Genomic DNA, 17,409 nt, shown 5'->3' on the forward strand with positions numbered 1-17,409 from the left:
CAAAGGCCTTTTGGGCTCAGTGACACATGTCACTCAGGCATTGCCTCTGGAATGGCGGCCTTCAAGGGCCCAAACCTTGAGGCGTCGTTTTTCGGCGTGACCTAATCCCTAGGTCACCAGATCCTAGGGAGGGCACACTTTCCAAAAAGACCCTATAAATAGGGACATTCTTACATTTATGAAAAGGGAGAGATACACGCAATACGAGACAACACGTCACTTTCACATTACAGAGCTGTCGTTTTCAAGAAACAGACAGCACTTTACCTGAGCTTGGAATCCGAGCAGATTACTTTACTTCCGCACGTTTTATTACCGAACGTTTACTAACTTAATCTTCGGAGGCGGACCACCGACCATCCGGCAGTCCGTTTGCTTTGCAGGTACAGGCGTCCGATGCTGAACCCAGTTTCAGTGTTGTAACTCTCCCAAGGGACAAAAACCCCCGAAACATGAAGTATAATACAAATTTGATCTCTTTAACTTAAAACATAACTTAAACTAATATGTTATTTCATATCCCACAATATTTATACACCTAACTAAATTCCTTAATTCATCTTCTTTCATAGTTCCACGCTCACTTTTTATTTCTTTTAAGTTTTAGCAATAAGCTTCATTCATCTTAATTATTATCATGAAACAATTACGGACTTCATACTTTCTATAAAAGGTTCAACTATTAAAAAACATACATACTTCTAAAATAATAACAATAATAATCTAAATAATAACCCGTACATCAAACGAGCCAAATTAATACTACGTACTATACTAATTATTGTGTACGCAACGTCTTGATTTTATTTTTATTTTTTTTAAAAAACCCCTTAATTGATTTCATTTCCACCGCTTAAAAATATTATACCAAGCATGCTTTAATTGTACAGCTCATAGTCGTCAAATTTCAATCACTTTATATGTCTTGGTAAGAAACTAACAATTCCTATGTATATGATGGCAACTTCATTGGACAAAAATGTCTCTAGATAAATTAATGGAGGTGTCCACAACAAACGTTGACAGAAATAGCATACTACACGTGATTATATTCATCGAGTAATAACGGGTGCATAGGCTCTATGTGTTCCCAAAACACAGAGGAGGACATAATGGAAATTTTTAGGATTGCAATGATATTTTTTACAACTACGTTACTATCAAGTTACCATAGCCTCCATAGGGTTGATGAGATAACATTTTTTTTGGTGAAAGAGAGCGGCAAGCCCCAAAGGGAAAAAGAAAACTACAAACTAGAAAAAAAAAATAATAAAAAAAAAAATAAAATAAAATAAAAAAAACCCTCGCAGCAGCACTCCAAAGCTCCTGCCCACCTCAAGTAGCAACCGTGCCAACCGAAACTTAATGAGTCCACACAACACTACTTATGTCCTCCAATAAAATAGCGTGAAGGTTCTTCAGGACAACCTCTAGCAACACCAACTTCTGGTCAGAAAGCACCCCATAAATTCGTAAGCCAGTTAGCCGCTTTGTTGGCCTCTCTGTAGCCTCTTTGTTCTCTTTAGTCTTGTTCCTTGGCTTTAGCCTCTTTTGAATGAAAAAAATAAAAATAAAATAACACCATTCAAAATTTTAAACTGTTTACACACTGCGCTTAGTCTTTATTATCCTTAATTAATCGTTTACTTTGTGTGAAGTGTAGAAGAAATTAATCCCATATACACATTGTAAGGGCCTGTTCTCTTTAATAGAAAATATTCGGTTCAGCTCAATTCAATCAATTAGAAAAGGCCGTAACACTCCTTTTAAATTTAAATCACAGTCCCAGAAAAAAAAATGACATGACTTGTACAACATATGATAAATTTCACTAGTGAAATGATTGATTGGTGAGAGCTATGAATAAATTCATATGAGACGACCGTCAAATTATTTGTGGATCATGTATTCATGTCTACACAACGACACAACGTGTTGAATATTGTTCACATAAATTTTTGTATGGCCCAAACTATAACTACTAATTTTGTACTACGTTAATTTTGGCTCACCACAAGTCCAAATTTTTGTATGGACCAAACAATTACTACTAAATTTTGTACTACGTTTATTTTGGCTCACCAATCACCATAAAGTCCACAAGCCAAGATGAAATGAACTGAAAGAGCGAAATTAACTATGGCCTTGTTCTTTTGAGCTTCTGGGTAGAGCAGGGCAGGACAAAGCAGAACAGTGTAGAGTAGATTTCAGCAGAGCGGGGCTTCTACACACTACAAAGTGGAGTTTTGCAGAGCATAGCAAAGCAGGACAACTCTAAAGAACATGACCAAAGCTTAATTTAAAATTAAAGCCTTGTTCCAGTTAGCTAGTAATGATGTAATTTCAATAAAAAAAATTAATAATTTCATTTTTATAAAAATAATTTTAATCCAATAAAATTTTAGTTTGATAAAAATAATTTAATTTTAGCAAAAATAATTTCAACTTAGCAAATATAAGGTAAAGTGAATGAACTTTACTTAAGAGCACTGATTAATTTTCCAAATAATGCTTGTATTAGTACTTACTCCGTAGTAGTTTAGTACAAAGCAATTTCCCACATTGACCAGTAATTAGAAAGGAAGGAGATATCACTTAAGTTGGACTATAAAACAAAGGTTGAGCAATTGAACACAGCATACCTTTCTCGGCCTTTTGGCTAAGATCAAGTGTAGTATCTGTTCTTATCAGTTTAATATCTGATACGTGAGTCAATGACTCACAACGATATTAAATTTATTTTTTAAGGGGGAGGATCCATCACGGTAGCTTGCTATCGGGATTCTTAAGCGTCGCCTTTGCGTTGCGCTATTGCAAAGGCCTGGCGCACCCCTCCAAATTGAAACCAAATTGCTTCTTTGATTTAGTCTGTTACAAAAAGTGATAACATGTAGTTATAGTGAATAACTGAATATGATTGAAGACTTTGAAGTTCTTAATATCTTTAAACTTTTCCTGTTTGGTGGGACTAAGTTCTTAATATAACGAACGTAAATTATAATCATTGTTGTTGAATTGGAAACAATTGCATTATATAATACAATACTTTTTTTTTTTTTTTTTTTTTTTTTTTGAGGAAATATAATACAATACTTCGTATTGGTTTAATTGGGCAAAAACTCCCCAGTGTTTGTAACCCCCAATTGATAATATAAGCGTTGGGGTATAGGATATATAACAATCTCGTAAAATATAGATCATTATCCCTTAAAATCACTAAATTTTCAATTACACATGAAATACTTATACAAAGCATTTCTCCCACATTGACCAGCAATAAGAAACGATGGAGATCTCACTCAAGTTAGAGTATAAAATTCGGGTCAAGCAATTGAACAAAGCATACCTTTCTCGGCCTTTTGGCTAAGATCAAGTGTAGTATCTGTTCTTATCACTTTAATATCTGATACGTGAGTCAATGACTCACAACCATATTAAATTTATTTTTTAAGGGGGAGGATCCATCACGGTAGCTTGCTATCGGGATCCTTAAACGTGGCCTTAGCGTTGCACTATTGCAAAGGCTTGGCGCATCCCACCAAATTGAAGCCAAATCTCTTGCTGTGTAGTCTGTTACAAAGAGTGATAACATGTATTTATGGTGAATGTGATTGAAGTTGTTAATATCCTTAAACTTGTCCTGCTTGGGTGGGACTAATTTGTTTTCCCTTTTTAATGGCAATAAAAAGAAATAAGTTTTCTTCAAGGTGAGATCAATTCAAAATTGATTCATTAAGGAGGCTATAGTTTATGAACAGTTTGTGAAAAAAGGCTGAAACTTTGATACGAAGAATTTTATGATTTATCCCAAATTGAGAAGCTACAAAAGTATTGCGAAGAATCCAGTATAAGAAGGATTTGAGTGACATTGGAAAAATTACTTACCTAGACGAGGTCAATGAATGATCAAAAAGACTCATGGCCTAGGGTGATGGCTTCCATTGCACTTCGGAAGCGCATCAGCTTAAGATCTCCCCAAGTGGGAGAGTGCGTCATAATTTGTGACAGTGGAGGCCTGCGTTCGTGCGGCCTCTATCTATTTCTATTCTTAAAATTTTATTAGAAATGTTAAACATATTACATGAGTATTGCCTTTAGCCAGCCATAAAAGGGATATTTTAATGATAACCTTGTTAACCTTAAAGTGAGGTTTTAAAGGAATGTTTTAAAGTGAGGTTTTTTTTAGAAAAAGGCGAAAGAAAGGTTTTAAACTTTAAAGGAATGTTTTAAAATGAGGTCATTTTTTTGTTTTTTTAGGGAACCTTAAATTGAGGTTATGACTACCGAGAACCATCAAAACACATAATTGATTTGAGAACAAAGATGGATAATCTACTACGTATCTCCGTTTTTTACATTGTTGCCGCATTTTCAAAACTAGATTTGCTGGTAGCTCTATAGATGAACTCCCTCCAAGAATAAACGTATGCCACTAAATGCAGCAAGCACACGGTATTCTTTAGTAAAAGGCGAAAGAATGGTTCGCTCTGTGCTCACTGCGTAGCTAGCTGCGTGAAGATTACATACATGAGGCAAACTTATTTATCTGCTTAACTTTTTTTTTTTTTTTCCTTCCTTCCTTGGGAAAACTGCTTAGTTTCATTTTAATCATTTTTTTCTATTTATTTATCTATTTATTTGGTACCTTTCAGCTCTAAATCAACAACCATACCAAACCCCATAGCAGAGGGACATTTCACATTTGACTACCTGAATAGCTAGCTCATGCTATTGCTTTTCAGTCAATTACCGAAAATTGTTGATCATATTATTTGAATCCTAATTGATCCAAATTCTTTTTTCTCCATAATAAGCAGTAGACAAATATGAATTTCGAAAATTCTATTATATTCACATAGTTCTCGTTACATTATTGATTATCTAAAACAGTGATTACCATAAACAATCTAAACATCGTTGAAATCTTTTTGGTTTTTTCTTAATTAAAAACTAACATTCCCAGACTTTATGTAGTTAAACTTAAAAGTCTCATTGGCAAATTCATTGAAACATATAGATAAAAATGGTTAACGGTAGGGTTAACATCCAATCCTATTCCAAAAAATTTTCCTGTTTGGTGGGACTAAGTTGTTTTCAGGGAAAACCAATTTCCCTTTTTATATGGCAATAATAAGAATGAAGTTTTCTTCAGGGTGAGATCAATTCATATTGATTCGTTAAGGACTTAAGGAGGCTATATAGTTTTCTCAATCAAGCTAGCTGAGTTCATAAATAAGTGTGTTCCATAAATATGATGAAAACAAGCGGTCTAAACTCCACACTAACCTTTCCATTTATGATATGATCGTAAAGAACCAATTGAATCATTACTTTGATACGTAGTATATGTATATTAATATAGAAAGAATTTCATGATTTATCCCACATTGAGAAGGTACAAAAGTAATGAGAAGAATCCAGTATAAGAAGGAATTGAACGACATTGGAAAACTTACTTACCTGGACGAGGTCAATGAGCGATCATGAAGGCTCATGGCCTAGGGTGATGGCTTCCATTGCACTTCGGAAGCGCATCAGCTTAAGATCTCCCCAAGTGGGAGAGTTTGCGTCATAATTTGTGACAGTGGAGGCCTGCGTTCGCGCGGCCTCTATCCATTCCTACTCGAAAAACTGTTGCTTTAAGTTTTTAATTTTTCATTTATAAGATTCTGCTGAGTATTTTATTAGCAATGTCTTTGATCATTTTTTTTTTGTTTTAGACGATGTCAGATATGTATCATTCTTCTAATAGCTGGTTAAGTCTTGCAAAAAGTATTATTCAGATAACTTATACTATGGTGTTACATTATATATGTATAATGGTATATAGTGCTACATTATATATGTATAATGGTACATTATAATGCACCATTAGACCACTCTCACTCATGGGCAAAAAATAAAAATGCCACTCTCTCTCTACTCACTTTCTCACTCCTCTTTTCCATTTTTTCTTGTGGGCATTTTATTTAAGAACTCTTCCCACACTCATGGGCTAAACAAAAAAAAAAAAAAAAAAAAAAAAAAAAACCATACCACCATCTCTCCTATATTTTCTCTAACAAACACTCTGGGCCCATAGATACTGTAGCAATTTATTTTTGCCATTCCTATGGGCATTTGATAATTTCCTCATGGGCATTTTTTTTTTTGCTCATGAGTGGGATAACATTTTTAGCATTTTTACCATTAAATTCTCCTCATGGGCATTTTTTTGCCCATGAATGAGAGTGCTCTTAGAAAGTCAACTTTTTCCAGAAGTTGAAACTTACATGATGGAAAAAAGTACCACTACACTCGTTATAGTCCACAAAAAGTACTATTCAGACAATTTATACTTTAGTGGTACATTATACATGCATAATGATACATTATAATGTACCAATAGAGAGTCAGCTTTTTTCTAGAAGCAAAAATTAAATCACCGAAAATTTTTTCCTTACCCTCCTATTTACATAACTCGCCCATAGGGGTTATGCGCCCAGACTCACTCCTAATAGCTGACATAACATATTATGTATTGCCTTTAGCCATCAAATGAATGTTTTAATGATAATATATATTCTCAGTTCAAAAATATATAAAAAAAAATACAATGGATCCATCTATCTTACACGACTATACTAATACCTCCGTTTCATATTATTTGCAACGATTTGACATAAAATAGAGAGAAAAAATGTTTAATCGTTGCAAATACTATACTAAAGTAATGAGTTAAGCTAATAATTTGGGACTAAACTTTTTTTACTTCACCTATATTAAAAATAGTTAAGCGATGGGGCCTACTAATTATTTTAGGTTCTAAAGGCTTGTTCTCTTCAACTTAATTTATTTTCAGCTCTAATTAGTTCAGTTCAGTTCCTAATTTTCTTTTCTCATAAATAATTCAGTTTAGTTCATTTCAACTCCAATCAGTTCAGTAAATCAGAACATACCCTAATTTATCACAGACTGGTAAGAAATCTCCCACGATGCTCTTTTATTTTTGTTCCTTACTTCAAAAGTAACTAATTTAATTGCAAATTTTCTTTTTTCAGAGTACAATTACACCTCAATCAAGTCACGCATATGTATCAAGTCATGTATCAAACACAAATCATTTGACACATCAAAAATCATTGTCTAGGGCTCGTAAAAAAAAAACATTGTATATTTGACTAACAAGCTAAGATTGTTCTAATTTCATTAAAATGAAAGGTAAGAATAAATATTTGTAAAACAATTGCAATTTGATAACTTTTAACTACATCTCTGACTTCACCAATTCATACTCATGATTGTGTGTAGGCTGAATAACTTGATTCTTGGAGAGCAAGAAAAAACTTACAGTAAATTAGGAGAAAATACGAGTTTATAACCTTGATAAACAAAAGGAGTGTATATGTAAACTTACAGTGTGGGTGTAGCAAATTAAAGGGGGCATGGATGGTGCTTGGAGGTGGTGCTGTAGGGAGCAGGGTTGTGAGTGAAGGAGATGCAGGGGTGGTCTGGCACTACTCTTGTTGATTGGGCGGTGATGGCAGAGGAGGGGTGGGGGAGAAGTGGTGGTGGCAAGGTGTTGGGTGGAATTTTTTTTTAATTAAAATTATTTTATTAAAAGTTACTTTTTTTAAAACCAATTAAAAGGTAATTAAAAGTTAAACAATTTTAATTAAAACAATAAAATTTATTTTTTATTTTTTTATTTTTAACTAGATGTAAGCCCGTGCGATGCACGGTTTTTAAATATTTCATTTTGTATATTTTTTTTTTTGTAATTTCTAAATATTTTTTGTTTTTATTTTCTGTTCTATTATTTTAACATTAATTTAAGGTAAAATATTTTGTTAAGTTTTAAATTATTCTTATTCAAATTTTACGTATATATAACTTGAATTTATAATTGAAATAAATATTATCTCATTCATCGGATATTTAGATAAAATCATTAAATCAAAATATATTTTTAAATTTCTAATTATTTGTTAAAATAATATAAATCCTAATGTAAAAGATAATATAAAAGATAATTTTTGTTTTTTTTTCATAATTTAAATCTTAAATTACTATTTTTTGTTTTCAATTCTCAAATTTCATTTGTTAATTTTTTCTTAAATGGCGACTGAAAATTAAAAATATAATTTTTCATTATTCGAAATATTATTTTTTCTTACGTGGCGTGTGATGCACGAATTTTTATATACATTTTGTATATAAATATTTTTTTGGTGAACTCTTAATTTTTTTCTTGCATTATAAATTTTAAAATTTTGTATGAAAGTATCATATCATCAGATATTTACATAAAACCATTAACATCAAATGATAATTTATATTTTTTAAATATCAAAATATAATTTTTAGTTTTTTAAATAATATAAATCCTAATATCTAAAGATAATTTTTAGTTTTTTAAATAATATAAATCCTAATATCTAAAGATAATTTTTAGTTTTGTAACAAATAAAAATAATAAAATTTAGTGTTTTTAGATAATTAAAATCCTAATAAATTACTATTCGTTGTTTTTACCTATGTGGCAAAAATTTAAAAATATCAAAAAAGAACCGACCAAAGGTTGTATTATAATTTGCAATTTTTCCTATTAGTTATACATGCAACTTTACTACTTCCTCTATATAATTACACCTACAATTCAAAATTTTACACTATTTACAGAGTTCTCAACCTTTGTAGAAGGTTTTGTGTAGAACAGACTCACGTGAGACTGGGCTCAGCAACAAAAAGGCGGGTCTGAGAAACCCAATCAAAGCCCGCGCACCAGCATTTTTATAAATCGATAATATTGTCTTATTCCCGATAAAAATTATCTTATTCCTGACTAAAATGGTCTTATTCCTGATAAAAATTATCTTAATTCTGACTAAAATAATTTTATTCTTGACTAAAATTTTCTAATTCCTGACAAATATAAACAATGTTAATATTAATCTAATACTGACAATACTAATCTAATACTTGACAATACTAATCTAATACCTGACAATAAACATTTAATATCAAATAATAAACATCTAATACCTGACATTATTTTCTCCTTCACCACTGACCCTCTTCTTCCATGGCTACAATATTTTTCTCTCCTCATTACATCAATAAAAACCTTTCCAAATTGGGATTCCCACATTAAATCAAATTGGAAGTAGGTAACGAGGATACTTCTCAGTCTCAGAGAAGATTCTAAAATGCAACATTGAAGTATAAGCAGTCTGAGCTCCATACTTGCGGCAAAGCACCCTAAACGGAAGCTCAGAGCAATCAACCATGGGAGCAACTATCAATTTAGGCCGACCCAACTTCTTCCATGGGCCCAAGCCCGCTCTATGGTGGTAGCGTGTGGCTAGAGAAGCCATGAATGAGAGCTTTGGAAGTTGAACAAGGTGATGGTTATGGCGGAGGAGAGAGAATCTCATTACCAGATCATTGCCGGAAGTGTCTGGTTGCGGGGGAAAGCAACGGCCGGTGAGAAAGAAGGTGGAAGTGGGTAACGAGGTGATGATGGTTGAATTTGGATTTTAGCGAGAGCGGTGTTGTGAGTGTTGGCGGCAGACTAACAGTGAGTCCGTCTCATCCAAAACTTTACCCAACCTTTATCATCCTTGGTCGTTTACTTTGTCGGAATACATAATGGATTAGTCCCAATAATACACACTCTTAACACTCGTTCAATAATCACTATCCAAAAAGGGGGGATAGGGATGGCAACGGGTCGGATCTGAACCGAGCCCGGATGGACCCGGATCCAGATCCGTTTTTGTATGTAGGATCCAGATCCGACCCGGATCCGTCGGGTCTAGAAAATGAAGACCCGGATTCGGATCCTTCGGGTCCAACAGATCAGGATTCGAGTCCAAAACGGGTCCAATATATTTTGCCTATTTTTTTGCAAAAAATGTAATTTTCGGGTCAAAAAATTTATTTCAAACTTACGTTGTTGGTTATTAATTTCAACCCCAAATTAACCAACTTATACACTCATATTTTGAATTAAAATTAAAAACAATAAAAAAAAATACGATGTTACAAATGAGCTAGTGAAAAAACAACGATAATGTATATAATATGAGCATCCAAAATTCATCTCTTGAAAGGGTTAATCTTTATCATTACTAACATTATCAATATTTTTAATAAAGAAACAAACAATTTTAGTTTTTTTTAATAGGAAAAATAAAAAAAACGGGTCCATGGATCTGGATCCTGGTCTAGGGCCAGACCCAGATCCAGACCCGTTTTTGTCAGCAGGACCCAGATCCAACCCGGATCCGTCGGGTCCAAAATTTGAAGACCCAGATCCGTGAAAAACGGATCTGGATCCACAAATTCGGGTCGGGTTCAGATCCATTGCCATTTCTAACCATATTACATTTCACAAATGAAAATGATTGTTTGGTGAGAGCTTGCTATCAATGGATTCATATGAGACCGTCAACTATCAACTATTCAACTATGTGTGGATCAAATCTACACAACGTCTTCAATATTTTGTACATAATTTTTTTTATGGACCAAACTAATACTACTAATTATTGTACTACGTTAATTTTGGCTCACCACAACAATTATTGAGAGCTATCATCACTCATCAATGCGTTTGTTTCTTGCTAGCTTGATTTAATTGATGTGATAGGTTATTTTAACTATAAGCGTTGTAAGTTATACTTCCTCCGCCCTTTATTACTTGACTTGTTTTGACTTTTATATTATTTACATTCCTCCTTTGACCGTCTTTTGTGAATAATATGTAAGAAAAAAATATATTTATGTATGATCTTTTTGGATTCGTCTCAATAAGTACTATCATAATATATAACTTTTATAATTTTTACTTATCGAAAATTTAAGTTATTGATCGTTAAAGTTTTACATTGACAAACGTGATAAAAGAAACTAGTTAAGTAAAAAAGAACAGAAAAAGTAATTATTGTTGTTACTTAGCCCTATAATATAATACTTCGTATTTGTTGTTTGTCACCTAATTGATAATTTAGGCGTTGGGGTAAAGGATATATGCTCCCTCCGTGTTTAATAAATTAAATATTTTGACTATTTAAACTATTTATTTGATTTACTTTTACTAATGTTTGTGATTTATACATATACTCCCTCCGTTTTTAAATACTTGCTCTATTTCTTTTGGACACATATATGTTGATGCTAATCTTTGATCACTAATCTCTTTAATTATCAATAGGTATAACTTCTAACAATTGAAAATTAATAATCTATTCATTAATATGATTCAAACTAGTACCCACACGACTATATTTTTTCTTATGTATAAATCACAAACATTAGTCAAAGTATGATAAATGAATAGTGCAAAAAATAGAAATGGAGCAAGTATTTAAAAATGGAGGGAGTATAAGAGTAAAAATAGTCACGTAGGTATTCGTTGGAATCGTATTAATGAATAGTTAATTAATATTTAATTGTTATAATTTTTATTTATTCATGAATATGATAATTAAAGTTATTTGCAGTTAAAGTTTTGCATTGGCATATGTGTACAACGGACACGTTTCATTTATTTAAACTCGGAGGGAATAACAATATCGTGAAATTTTGATATTATCCCTTAAAGTAATGACTAATGAGCCGAATAACAATGGATAATAATGTGAAGGCAGAAGGTACATTTCCATATTTCCAATTTCTTATTTAAAAAAGAACTAGATTTTCACAAAAGATGAAAGTAGTAGCTAGTCTAAGATCCATATCACTAGATATCCAATTATGCATGAATTACAAATACAAAGCATTTCTCCCACATTGACCAGCAATAAGAAAAAATGGAGATATCACTTAAGTGAGACTATAAAACTAGGGTTGAGCAATTGAACAAAGCATACCTTTCTCGGCCTTTTGGCTAAGATCAAGTGTAGTATCTGTTCTTATCAGTTTAATATCTGATACGTGAGTCAATGACTCACAACGATATTAAATCTATTTTTTAAGGGGGAGGATCCATCAGGGTAGCTTGCTATCGGGATCCTTGAGCGTCGCCTTAGCGTTGTACTATTGCAAAGGCCTGGCGCACCCCACCAAATTAAAACCAAATCTCCTATTGATTTAGAATAATGTCAGAAAATAGACTCTTAGCATTTATTTATGGTGATTGTGGTTGGAGCTCTTATCATCCTTATATTAGTCCTGTTTGGGTGGGTTAAGTTGTTTTCAAGGAAAGCCTACTTCTCTTTTTACACTGTTTGGTTTTGTGTAGGGGTGTATAGAAGCCGATCCAAGCTGAGATCAGTTCAAAATGGATCTGTTAAGGAGGCTATATAGTTTGTTGACGGTTTGTAAACATTTTTTATTTTTTAATCAATCAAGCTGAGTTCTTTAAGAAGCTTTTTTCATGAACAACCTTTATAATTGAGATTTGGCTTTTGACATTTGCAGATCTCATCATAATCGCATAGTACTCAATCTTATCATATAGCATAGCATCATCTATATCTATATCTATATATCTATACTTAATAACGTATTTAAAAACACAAACCACAATGTCATCACAAGTCGCTCATTACCTGCACATGTCACCTTCCTTAATATTTGTGTTTAAGTCTTTATGCATTATATAACTTGCAAATTCAAGTAAGAAAATGAAGTGTTTCATTTCCACCATAATTAGTACACATTATATAAACATATGAATTATAATAATAAATGTCTTTTCATCTCCTAGATTTAAAATATAACTTGAACTAATTTATCGTTTCATATTCCACAATCTTCATGTATATATGTTATACCTAACCAAAATCCTTCGTCTTCTTTCACAGTTCTACTGCGACTCTTTTTTTCTGTTAAGTTTTAGCAATGAAACAATTACTTTGTATATTATATCAAAAGTTTCAACTTTTGAAAAACATGCCTCTATGTGAAAATAATTAACCCCAAAAACTACTCGTGCATCGAACGGGCCAAAAGGCTAGTTTTATTTGATAAACCGACTAATTTAAATCAATAGTTGTGAATTAGTCAATGACTCGTATACTTAAAATGCAAACAAAATGCAACTTAAAATGTCCTTTTTCACAAGTTTTCATTTAAAAGGTACTTTTTAAAAAGTTGACCACTTAAAAGGTTCTTTTCACAACTTTCTCTTGTTAACAATTTAAATTGACAAGCGTGATAAAACAAACCGATCAAGAAAAAAGACCGGACCAAGTATTTATTTAGTACCTAGTAGTGGCAGTTTTTCAGCTCTTAATCAACAACCATACCAAACCCCATAGCAGAGGGACATTTGAGTATTTGACTACCTAAATAGCAATCTCACCCTATTGCTTTTCAATCAATAACCGAAAATTGTCGATCATATTATTGATCCAAATCTTTTGATGAAAGATCTATAAAGTTTTTTGTGTGAAATACATACGATGATTTAATTTATCTAAAACTGATTCCTACTATTTTTTGGTTTTTTAAATTTCTATTTCAAAAGATCAACATTACAGACTGATGTATTATAGTGAAAGGCTCATTGGCAAATTCATTGAAGCTTATATATAGATAAAAATTGTTAACGGCAGGATTAACTTCTAAAACTATTCTCCGAAAATATATGTTACTATGAATTGTAGGGCTTTTCCCTAGTAAAAGGGAACCCTTCCAGAAATTCTCGACGGCCACGGTCAAAGCCGAGGCCGAAGAGGGGGTTTGGAAATAGTTTTCAACCAGCAATTGACGCGCCTCGGTTATTACCTCACTAGCTGCGTCATTGCCCCAAGCGCAAAGATGGATATTATTTTCCAGAGTTTTCGCTTATATACTAGTGTCATTGGTTGTTTGTCTTAAACTATATGATATGGGACAAGAATAACAACCTCATTTGTACAAAAACTATACAATAGCTTTAACCGTCAATTTTTTTTTAAGTAAAGTATACATGGGGAAAATTAGGACCGTCTTATCATAAGGCCATGGCCTAATTTATCATAGAGTAAAAAATAAGAAAAACTTACTATCCATAAAAGGATCGATATCTTGATGAGTCGGAGTAGAGTAATCAAGAGAAGCAACATAGTCTGCAGCCTGATTTACTTCACTAAAAATATGTTGAGACTTGAAAGCCTAGAAAGAATCCAAAATTGTCTTAATACTTGACATAAGGAGGTGAAGCTTCCAAGGACAGCTAAAATAGCCCTACAAAATATTAATGACAGTTAGATTATCCCCTTCAATGAAAATATGCGAGATGTTATGGTGTCGGGCCAAAAAAAGACCATTACGAAGGGTAATAGCTTCAGCAAGAAAAGATGGACAAGAACCCAGGTTGTAAGAACGACTAGCAATATGATTCCCTAAATGATCCCTAAGCACTACTCCAGCTGATGCTGAATTAAGTGTAGCAGAGCCATCAAAATTAAGTTTACAATATCCCAATGGAGGGGGAGACCAAGTAACTGTAGTGGAACTCGGATGTAGAGGCTGGCAGTGGGTCATGCAAATTATCGGGTTGGTAAATAGAGTCTAAAAAAGAATGAGCTTGTCATTCCTTATAAAAAGAGAAAGCTCCAATATAGACCGCAGTTATGCTAGGCGAAGAGCTTTTAAAGATTATTGCATTACAACATTTCCAAATACTCCAAAAAAAGGATAGCAACCTTAGGAAGAAGATGAGAAGAGTGAAGTTTGATTGTACGAAAAAAAATCTAGGAGTTGAGAAGAGGGTTAAAGAGTCCCAATCCAATGACAAACTGAGGGAGAAGACCATAGCGCAGAAACGAAAGGGCAATGAAGGAATAAATGTTGTTGAGACATAGGGTGAGCATTACAAGAAGCACAAAGGGAAGGAATATAAATATTTTTGGAGGTGAGAGTGTGTCTAGTAGGAAGGCTATTACGGAAGAATAGCTTTAACCATCATGGCATTATGTATATGAGTATATTTGCATAGTTGAGTACCCTTACATCAAAACACATACAAGTAATAGAAGTCCATAAAACACGGCCTTAAGAAAAAGCACACGGCTAATATCCCCAGACCATATCCCTTGTATGTCATTAATGTCTATAATCCAATTCATTTTACACTTTACATGATTATTAAATTAGTTATCTTCAAATCATCAATCAAAAAGTCACATACAATTGTTCACAACAACTCGATAAAGCAAGTTATAATTGTTTTAATTTAAATGTAAGTAAGTTGAAGTAATATCATTACATTAACATACATCAAAACACATAATAGAATTCCATAAAACACAACCTTAAGAAAAAGCACACCGCTAATTTCTCCTAACCGCATCCCTTGTATGTCATTGATGTCAATAATCCGATCCATTTTACACTCTTTATGTGATTAGTAAATTTATTTTCAATAATTCATAACAACTCAATCACTCTATTTTCAAATGTTATACGTAGTGTCTCTTAACAAATGTGAAACTAACGAAATCTATGGTCAAAGTTTTGTTTTACTAAACGCGTATAGTCAATGCAACTTATGCAAGGTTTAACATTTAGTTTTTTGTATATATATCGATGGGAGGGAGATTAGTCTTTTGATTTTGAAAATAATGAGCGAATTTGAACTTTATTTGCTGGGAGATCCTATGAAGAACTCCCTTCAAAAATAAAGGTATGCCACTAAAAGCAACGAGCACACGGTATTCTTTAGTAAAAGGCGAAAGAATAGTTCGCTCTGCGCTCACTGCGTGGCTGCGTAAATAATAATAAAATGAGGCAAACTTATTTATACTTAGCTTCGTTCTTACTTTTGGTCCATATGGGACTAATCTCTAAATACTTATGGATTCATAAGACTATACTGTAAGCAGTAAATTTTTAGCTCTTAATCAATAACGGTACCAAATCTCATGAAAGTCAGAAAGTGGATATATCATACTCCCTTCAAAAGTGCAACGATTAGACATTTTTCCTCTCTACTTTATGTCAAATCGTTGCACATAACCTGTAACGGAGGTAATATATGACTACCTATAGCAATCATTAAGTATCGTTTTACAATCAACTGCCCATGAATTCTATTCAATCAGCATCACATAAAAGTTCTACAGTTCTATGAAGTTTGTTGATACTAGTATTAAATACACGCGCAGTTTAATTTACTCCCTCCGTTCTTAAATCTATTATATGATTTGGCTTTTATCATAAATTTAACTATAAATATATATTGTTATACATAAGTGATAATCCAAAAAAAAAAAAAAAAAAGCGTGGACGGCAAAGCGTGGACGGCAGGATTCGAACCTGCGCGGGCAAAGCCCACATGATTTCTAGTCATGCCCGATAACCACTCCGGCACGTCCACAACATTGATAATATTTCATTAATAACAAGTTTATTCTTTTCTTTCAGTTATAGATGCTAATTGTAAATGCATCATGCATAGTGACATTTTAAACATGTATTGGGCCGTTAAATGAATTTCGTATCATAATTTAACATGCATTGAACCAATAATTTAAAAAGAAATAGTAAATATTATTATTAAATCTCTCCTCGTTTTATTTTCAAGCATTACAGTTTGATTTATCCACATTTTTTTTGCCTTTTAGGTATTTATTATTTTGACTGACACGCAAATAGTTGTCATGTAGGCAACTCATTTGACTTTAATACAGATTTATAAATATCTCGCGTTATATTTTTTATTGACTAGCTTGAGTACGCATCGTGCTAATGCATGGGTATTAATAATAATATCATAAATTTAAAGTAAGAAAATTATCGAGATGAAAGAATATAACTTTGTATTAAAAGATACTTTTGCCTTTGCATTCATAGTTCTATAGTATAACAAAAGCGATTCAAACCAAAATGAACCAAATCTTACATTTAATTATTTAGGTGCTTAAATTTCATCCATTAATAAAGACAACTAGTAGTCTTACATTCTTACTACAATAAAAATTATTTTATACGAAGTAGCATACAAAATTACAAATGATATAATAATATCATGTACATACTTAACTCTTCTCAAAAAAAAATGTACATACTTAACTAATATGATCCGAAGATTCCCAGCATTCTTAACTAATATATATGATCCAAAGATTCCCGGCATATATAAATGATACATCTATTGTTAGCGGCAGGATTTACATAACTTCAAAAACGTTCTCCAAAAATATTTGTTACTAGGAATTGTAGGGCTTTTCCCTAGGAAAAAGGAGCCCTTCCAGAAATTTTCAACGGCCACGGTCAAAGCCGAGGCCGAAGAGGGGGTTTGGAAATAGTTTTCAACCAGCAATTGACGCGCCTCGGTTAATACCTCACTAGCTGCGTCATTGCCCCAAGCGCAAAGATGAGTAGGTCATATGAGAGTTCTCGCTTATATATTGGTCTCATAGGTTGTTTATGTTTTAAACTGTATGATATGGGACATAGACAATAACCTCAATACTACCCACTACATAAGAAAGT

The 17,409-nt window shown here is 32.7% G+C and overlaps 1 non-coding gene across 1 annotated transcript; it reads right to left on the reverse strand.

Moving 5' to 3' along the window:
- Positions 1-16,209: 16,209 nt before the first annotated feature.
- On the reverse strand, positions 16,210-16,291 carry TRNAS-AGA. Its single transcript has one exon. It is a non-coding gene; the product is annotated as a tRNA-Ser (tRNA).
- Between the last annotated feature and the right edge of the window lie 1,118 nt (positions 16,292-17,409).

This window comes from Chenopodium quinoa, unplaced genomic scaffold (assembly GCF_001683475.1).
Source record: "Chenopodium quinoa cultivar QQ74 unplaced genomic scaffold, ASM168347v1, whole genome shotgun sequence".
Classification (NCBI taxonomy): Eukaryota; Viridiplantae; Streptophyta; class Magnoliopsida; order Caryophyllales; family Amaranthaceae; genus Chenopodium; species Chenopodium quinoa.